The sequence below is a fragment of the Chiloscyllium plagiosum genome, unplaced genomic scaffold (genome assembly GCF_004010195.1).
Source record: "Chiloscyllium plagiosum isolate BGI_BamShark_2017 unplaced genomic scaffold, ASM401019v2 scaf_4036, whole genome shotgun sequence".
Lineage (NCBI taxonomy): Eukaryota > Metazoa > Chordata > Chondrichthyes > Orectolobiformes > Hemiscylliidae > Chiloscyllium > Chiloscyllium plagiosum.
In genome coordinates this window covers 27,026-36,002 of record NW_025213800.1, presented here as the reverse complement: position 1 = coordinate 36,002, position 8,977 = coordinate 27,026, and the positions used below count along the sequence as shown (strand labels likewise).

The following is an 8,977-nucleotide window of genomic DNA, read 5'->3' as shown; positions in this document are numbered from 1 at the left end:
TTGTAAAAACCCTTTGGGTTCTCCTTAACTTAATTTGCCAAAGCAAACTCATGTCCCCGTTTTGCCCTCCTGATTTCCCTCTTAAATTCTCCTACTGCCTTTACACTCTTCTAAGGATTCACACGATCTATCCTGTCTATTCCTGACATATGCTTCCTTCTTTCTCTTAACCAAATCCTCAACTTATTTAGTCATCCAGCATTCCCTATACCTACCAGCCTTTCCTTTCACTCTAACTGAAATATACTGTCTCTGGACTCTCATTATCTCATTTCTGAAGGCTTCCCATTTTCCAAATGTCCCTTTACCTGCGAACATCTGGCCCTAATCAGCTTTCGAAAGTTCTTGCCCAATACCATCAAAGTTGGCCTTTCTCCAATTTAGAACTTGGTCTATCCTTTTCCCTCACTATTCTTTGCTGGAATCTAGCAGCCCTCGCCGGGAGCCAATATGAGTCGAATTTTAAGCTGACTGTATGCCTCCTCCTGTTCTGGCCCCCAGGTTAGGTGTTCCAAGGCAGACATGCCTCCTTTAATTAATCTCTGGATCAGTTCAGCCAATCATGTGAACTTGGATATAAAGTTCCAACTGTAGTTGGATAGCACCAAGGCCTTTCTTACTCCCCTGGCAGGTCATGGCATCTGTTGGATTGCCTTCTTACGGTCATTGAGCATTTCTTTGAGTCCCTGGGAGTAAGGTGTCCCAGGTATAAGACTTGTGTATTGCCAATTTGTGCCTTTGTGGGGCTAACTTTTAACCTTGCGGTTGCCAATTCCTGTAAAACTAGACATAAAGCTTCCTGGTGTCCAGACTCAAAATCTGAGGCAATTAGAATATCATCTCCATATTGGACAGCAGTGCTCCCCTTTGGTAAATCTATTCTCTTCAGAATATCGCTCATCCATCTGTGAAAAATAGTGGGGCTGTTGTGGAACTGTTGTGGAACCTGTTGTGGCAGGCAAGTCCACGTGTAGTGCGTGTTCCTTACTATAAAAGCGAATTTAGTCTGGGACTCAGCGTGTAACAGGATAGACCAGGACCTGTTGGCTATGTCTAAAACAGTAAAATCTTGTGTTCTGGGGCCAAGCCATTTAAGATGGTGGAGGGGTTTGCAACAATAGGGTGCAATTTTGGGGTGACTTTATTTATTCCTGTATAATCAATGGTGAGCCAGTAGCTCCTATCAGGCTTTAGTGCTGGCCACGTTGGGGAAATAGTTGTACTTGTGGTTGCTTTCAGGATACCCTGTTTCACTAGTCCTTGCACTATCTCCACAACTGCTTTTTCTACTTCGGGTTTTATTGGGTATTGCTGGTGGGGCTTATGCTCTGCTCCGGGAACCCTTATGTTAGCTAGACCTGTATCTAACTTTGTTTTTGCCCTCGCAGATGGAGGTGCAGATGGCTCTCAATTCCCTCTTTTCGAGGTTCCAGTCCCTACTGGTGACTGTAGCCATTTTAATAGTTTCAAGGTACTTGTAAGTTTCGCAATCTCAGTCTTTCGAACATCCTGTCTGGGCCAAATCAATTTCCCTTTCGCACAGTCAATTAGAACATTAATTCTTTCATGAGACCATTGCCCATTATGTTGCCCTCATTATTTTGACATACATAGAATTTGAAGGGGATATATATATAATATATATATATATATAGTTTATTTCTACGAGAGTAGTTTCTCTTCGGTAAGCTGGTGTTTTATCCCTTCCTAAATAAAATCATTTTATTTGTGTTGGGTAAGGGTACGTTTGTGATAGATACAGCCATTCCTGTGTCTACTAGCATTTCACAGTTCCTCCTTCCTATTACTGCAGGTGTGTAAATGCTCCCCTCTCCCTTGCCCTCACGAATGGGTACAGCTGGGTGTTTGTCAGCTCTGCTGACCTCAGCACTCCCGCGGTTCCACTGTGTTCTGGGTAGTGTTTGGGAGCACCCCATGCTTTTCCCAGCACACTGCTTCTATGTGTCCTGTTCTTTGGCAGTGGCTGCAGTATTTTACATTGTTCCCTGCTCTATCTCCTGCTCGTGGGGCCGTAAATTCTGTGGCAAAGTGTCCCTGTTGGCCACAGTTGTGACAGGATAGTTTTATTCTGTTCTCACCTCCATCCCAGTAGGCTGCTTTGTCAGGTCTTGCCTTTACTGCAGGAGCTTCTGCCTCCTGCATCCTGCTAGCCCACTCGACTAGATCATCATAATCCTGGGACATTATTACTCCCATTTACGGGATGGTTTGGTGGGCGCTAGAGAGCTCATCTCTAAAGGTTTAGATCAGTGTTTCTCAATCTTTCTGTATTCAACGCCCTCTTCTTCTCCTTGAAATCATGCAATGCCCCCAAATCACCAAAGTCTGTTTTTGCACATATAACTGCAATACACTGCAGTGCTGAAAACGGAAAACTTTTGTGAAATATGTTTTATATACAACAAAAAATAAATGTTATCATTTATTACTGTTCTTACTGTCCACCTGCTTTTGGCTCAGTCTGTATAAAATTTAGTCTGTGACAGCAAAATAGTCAATGCAATCCTTGTGGTTCATGTTGCCTTGCTAAATCATATACACCTGGATCAATTTTTGTCAAAAGCAATCTCAGGTCACCATGCTGAACAACATCCATGCGATTGTGGGTCTTATCTTGTATTCTGGTGACAGCACTGAATCCTTTCTCAACCAAATAAGAGGTAGGAAATGGTAGGGCAAACCACTTTGCCCCTTCGCTTAATAGTGGGAAACGACATCGGGTGGCATCTTGAATCCAAAAAAGGGGCTCACCCATTTGCGAAAACCAAATTTTCATTGAAGTGTCATTTTGGAGCTCTATTATTTCTTCCTGAAGGCGAATGTCCATTTCTTCTGCACTTGAGATAAAGGGGTCAGTCAGCCATGTAGGGATCTCCATCTCGATAAGATCAGCAAATCGTATTTTCATACCATCCTGCAGTGTATGAATGTGAGCTGAGTAGATAAGTAATTGATCATCAGTAACATCCTCCGTGATATTGTTTGAACTCAGTAACTGGTAAAACTCACAACCACTGATATTCCGATGAAAGAGATCAAGTTTCACAATAAAAGATGTAATATCATTCCTTGCTTTTATGAAACTCACATTATCTCCTTGTATCTGCATGATCAGCGAATTGCACTTTTTTTTGGTAGATTAGATTACTTACAGTGTGGAAACAGGCCCTTCGGCCCAAAAAGTTCACACCGACCCTCTGAAGAGCAACCCCCCACTACATTTACCCCTTCACCTAACACTATGGGCAATTTAGCATGGCCAATTCACCTGACCTGCACATCTTTAGGAGGAAACCGGAGCACCCAGAGGAAACCCACGCAGACACGGGGAGAATGTGCAAACTCCACACAGACAGTTGCCCGAGGTGGGATTTGAACCCGGGTTTCTGGCGCTGTGAGGCAGCAGTGCTAACCACTGAGCCACTGTGCTGCCCCACTATCGGATATATCCGCGAGATATGCACAGTTGTGTTTTACGGTTTCAGCTTTCATTATTTCTGTGTAGGAATTCGGTGATAGAATCAAACAGTTCATGGAAACAATTGAGGCATTTTTCTTTCGAGAGCCATCTCACTTCTGTGTGTAGCAGCAATTGCAGAAATTCATCTTCATTGTCTTTACTGAATTGGCAGAGAAGTTGGTCATTTAGAGCATGTCTCTTTATATAATTTACCACATCTATCACCACTTGTAGAGAATGGTTGAGGGCTTCACTAAGTTTCTTTGCAGTCAGATGCTGCCTTTGGATAATGCAGTGTACTGTGAAACATGTGGCACTTCTCTCTTTAATAATGTGACAAATGCCCGATGTTGGCCAGTCATAGCACGCGCACCATCCGTAGCACAAGCACAATGTTTTTGAGGGGAACAGACTTTTTAATCAAAATAATCCTTGACGCAGTCGAAGATGGTCTTACCTTTGGTATCTGTCGGTAGATCCAGAGCAAAAAGTAGTTCTCTTATTTCATTTTTGTCGATGAAACGTGCGTACCCCAAAAGTAAAACTTGATTTCCGCATATAGTACTTTCATCAATTTGTAAGGTGATTTGTTTCGATATCAAAAGAGAACATAATTTATCCTCAACGTTTGAGGCCATTTCATCGATGCACCTTCTCACGGAATCGTTGCTAAGAGGAATACGCTTGATAGTCATTGATGGTTCCTGATGTAGCATGGTTGATAATACTTTGGCAATAGCTGGAAGCACCAATGATTCACCCACGGAATGAGGTTTATCACATTTTGCAATTAGCTTCGCTGTGTTGTATGATGCCACAAGGCCATCCACATTTGTGGCTACTACCTTTGAAAAAGCAGTGGAAACCATTGGTCGCTGATTGAATTTATTCTTAATGTTTGAAAGTATGCCAAATCTTTGTCCTTTTTGTCACTGTGTTTCTTTTCCAAATGTTTAATAAGATGGGAAGGCTTCATGGCCTTGTTGGAAAAACTTTGTTCACAGAGCAAGTACAGTGGTAACTGCTTATTAGATGGAGATTGAATAAATGCTCATGGGAGCATTTGCTGGGGTGAAGGGTTTATAATTCGCTTTGGGCTGTAGCAACTGGCATTAAGTTATACTCTTGCATGGTTCATCCAACAGAGGGAGCAATTGTTCCCTGCTGGATGGTCTCATAAGGAGGAAGCAAATCCACGTCTGAATTTTTGTGCACCCTTCTTAACTCCTGCTCCAACTCTTGTATTCTAGCCTCCATCTCTTTAACTTGTTCCTTGGTCCTTTGTCCACCTACTCATTGAGGCACTCACTTGTTCAATTAGGCCTGCTAATTGGTACACTAACATTACCCATATCTTTTTAGTCTTCTTCTGTTTCTGTTTATCTTTCTGTTGTGCTAATGCCTGGGATGGATCCTACCCAATTTTCTTCATTTGCTCTGTCAACCCTTGTCTGTCTGCCTTGTATTTCTCAATAAGGGAACCTGCAGTATCCCCCTTAAAACTTTGATCTGCCAATTAGCAGATTATGTACCCCCGGACACCACCAACAGTAAAGTGTTCCTAACCAGTGGAGATTCTCTACCCTCGGCCAATAATACTGTCCCAGCACTGTCTCTACCCTCCCGACCACCACTACCAGTCAGCAGGGAATGCTGGCTCAATAGAGTGTGCTTTATACCGGGACTCCTCTACCCTCCGGGCCACCGCCACTATTCAAGTTCTGTCGTTCTACTATGCACTGATAGGATATCACATTTACTCACAGTGTCCATGCTCCCTACCTTGGTAATGTGTACTCCACTGAGTTTTGGCTCTTGGTCAGAGTCATCAGCTCCTCTTCCTCACCACATTGGAAATTACAAGTACAAACAGCACCCAACTTTTGACTTAAACTCTAACTGGACTCTGCATTGTTCGCCCCTACAGAGTCCTGACTTTGCCAATTGTGCTTCACAACTCCTAGTGCCTTCGGCGTCTCAATTCCCACTTCAAATCCTAACCTTTGCTTGGAGGTGGCTACCCCTCTTAACAACTGGTTTAGGGCAGGGTTTTTGAGGAGAAAGTGAGGACTGCAGATGCTGGAGATCAGAGCTGAAAATGTGTTGCTGGAAAAGCGCAGCAGGTCAGGCAGCATCCAAGGAGCAGGAGAATCAACGTTTCGGGCATAAGCCCTTCTTCAGGAATTTGGGGTTTTTGAGACAGGTGCTACCTTGTCCTCTGGTTGTTTCAGCACAAGCAACAGGTTCTTCCTTAGAACAGTTAACACTTATTCTCCACATGCACTTAATTTTTAACTCAGCACTGTAACAACTTAGATATTACATTTGGTATACCTTCTAAACTGTGTCTTTTGCCTGGTCTAACTCTCCACGTTTGCAGGTACAACTTGGCTCTTACACCGGCTCCACGACCATGGCCTTCGACCAGGGAACCAGTAATAAGAATCCTGCTCGCTGCACCAATTGTTATGAGGAAAATCACCAATTTCAGAGTCAGATTCAGAGTTCAATGACAGAGTTTGTAGTATAAGGAAATATCGAGAGCTCTGGGGAGAGACAGAGAGAGAGAGTGAGACACCAACAGCACAGTGACCAGCCGCGACTCTTCTCTCAACCCAGAGCACATATACATTTTGTAATATAATAGGTTAATAATGAGGTTTTGTCTTTGTAACATAGTTTGTCTATTGTAAACATTGTAGAACATAGAACAATACAGCACAGAACAGGCCCTTCGGCCCACGATGTTGTGCCGAACTTCTAACCTAGATTAAGTACCCATCCATGTACCTATCCAAATGCCGCTTAAAGGTCGCCAATGATTCCGACTCTACCACTCCCACGGGCAGCGCATTCCATGCCCCCACCACTCTCTGGGTAAAGAACCCACCCCTGACATCTCCCCTATACCTTCCACCCTTCACCTTAAATTTATGTCCCCTTGTAACACTCTGTTGTACCCGGGGAAAAAGTCTCTGACTGTCTACTCTATCTATTCCTCTGATCATCTTATAAACCCCTATCAAGTCACCCCTCATCCTTCGCCGTTCCAACGAGAAAAGGCCGAGAACTCTCAACCTATCCTCGTACGACTCCCTCTCCATTCCAGGCAACATCCTGGTAAATCTTCTCTGCACCCTCTCCAAAGCTTCCACATCTTTCCTAAAGTGAGGCGACCAGAACTGCACACAGTACTCCAACTGTGGCCTAACCAAAGTCCTGTACAGCTGCAACATCACTTCACGACTCTTGAATTCAATCCCTCTGCTAATGAACGATAATACTCCATAGGCCTTCTTACAAACTCTATCCACCTGAGTGGCAACCTTCAAAGATCTATGTACATAGACCCCAAGATCCCTCTGTTCCTCCACCTGACTAAGAACCCTACCATTAACCATTAACCCTGTATTCCGCAATGATTGTAGAATCATTGATAGTTTCAATGCAGTCATTGTCAGGTCCGGCACAGCCTTTGTTAGTTTCAGCACAGACATTGTCAATTTCAACATCTGCACAAAGGTCCATTTCTGTAGTAATGGGTGCCAATCGCTCTTCCTGAGAAGGATGATTACTGCAGTCCTGGCTATTAGCACTTTGTATTGAGTCCATATCAAACAGTTAGCATTTCTATCAAAGGTGTTGTCTGGACCCAGACACCTTAGCGGGCAGTATACGCTACTCATATGTATTCTCTCCCCCACTTGCCTTAAACTAATCAACTGGGTTGTGAGTGCATTTTGCTGGTATTCTGGTGGCCCCGGGCAGTATCTGTGTTTGCTCTGCTGTCTCTCTCCATATTGTAGTCTGGCGGCTATCTTGTGTGTCAAGTGGCCAATGTAAGGCTCAGCGGCCATCTTGTGTGTCCATGTGCCTAGTGTCACCCTGCCCCGTGCCATCTCCCACTACATGTTGATTGCAAACTGTCTATTGGTAGCTGCAGCCTGTCTGGATTCTGCAGCATGTTTATTAGTACAGTCACTTTGTTCAAAACTTGCCTTTGTTTCCCAGCATACCTTAGATATTTTCCAATCTTTGTAAATCCATCATAATTTCATCATTTTGAGCACAACAGTGAGCACTGAGACTTTTTAGCAGCTTGCCTAGCCATTTCAGAGGGCAGTTAAGAGTCAAGCACATTGGTGTGAATCTGGAGTCATATTTAGGCTTGACCTGCTGTAGGAAAGATATTGTTACATAAGAAAGGGTGCAGAAAACAATTTACAAGGATGTTGCCAGGACTGGAGGTTTTAAGATGAGGCTCGATAGGCTGGGACTTTTTTTGCTATAGCATTGGAGTCAGAGGGGTGACCTTCTTGGGGTTTATAACATCATGAGGGATATAGATAAATTGAATGATCAAGGTCTTTTTCCAAGTATAATGGAGTCTAAAATTAGAGGTCACACATTTGAGGAGAGAGGTGAAAGATTCAAAGGGACCTGAAGGGCAATACTTTTACACAGAGGATGGTATGAATATGGAATGAGTTGCCAAAGGAAGTGGTAGAGGCAAGTACAATTAGAACATTTAAGATATTTGGAACCGTACATGAATAAGAAAGGTTGAGAGGGATATATTTGATTTGGTTTGATTTGATTTGATTTATTGTCATGTGTACCTTTATTCTCGAATAGTCCAAGCAGATTGTGGTAAGCAAGGACATACAGATCATAAGGTGTTGAGACAGAGTGAGGCATACAGGTTACACTGCACAGGAGATGCATGAAGCATGATCAAAATTAACAAGATCAACATTATTTGTAGTTAGAGAGTCCATTTGTCAGTTTAGTAACAACAGGGAAGGAGCTGTTCTTGAACCTGTTGGTGCATGTGTTCAAGCTTCTGTATCTTCTGCCTGATGCAAAAGGTTGTAGGAGAGCATTATCATTGTGGGAGGGGTCTTTGATGATGGATATATAGAACATAAAACAGTTAACCACAGTACATACCCTTTGCCCCTCGATGTTGTGCCAACCTTTTAACCTACTCGAAGATAAAACTAACCTACATACCCTATTGTCATCCAATTTTGGCAGTCTTTCTGCAGACACTAGAAGTATAACTAGAGTCCATGGATGAAAGGTTGGCTTCCGTGATGGTCTGAGTTGTGCAGACAATCCCCTGTAGTTTCTTACACTCCTGGGCAGAGTAGTTGCAGTATTAGGCCATTATGCCCCGAACAGTATGCTTTTTATGGCACATCTGTAAAAGTTGGTGAGGGACCATATGGACAGGTCAAATTGCCTAAGCTGCCTGAGGGAGAAGAGACAACGTCTTGACTATCACAGCTATGTGGGAAGTCCAGGACAGGTTGTCAATTATGGAACTTGACGCTCTCGATCCTCTCAACTTTCACTCCATTAAGATAGATGGGGGTGTGTTCTCCACCCTTCTTTCTGAAGTCAATGATCAGTTCTGGGACTCTCAGTTTGGGATACTTGGTTAAGATTCATGAATTGGACCAAAGGTTCTATTTTTGTGCTGTATGACTCTAT

General features: G+C 43.3%; 1 pseudogene; it reads right to left on the bottom strand.

Moving 5' to 3' along the window:
• Positions 1-3,897: 3,897 nt before the first annotated feature.
• Positions 3,898-7,009, bottom strand: LOC122547723 (annotated as a pseudogene).
• Positions 7,010-8,977: the final 1,968 nt, after the last annotated feature.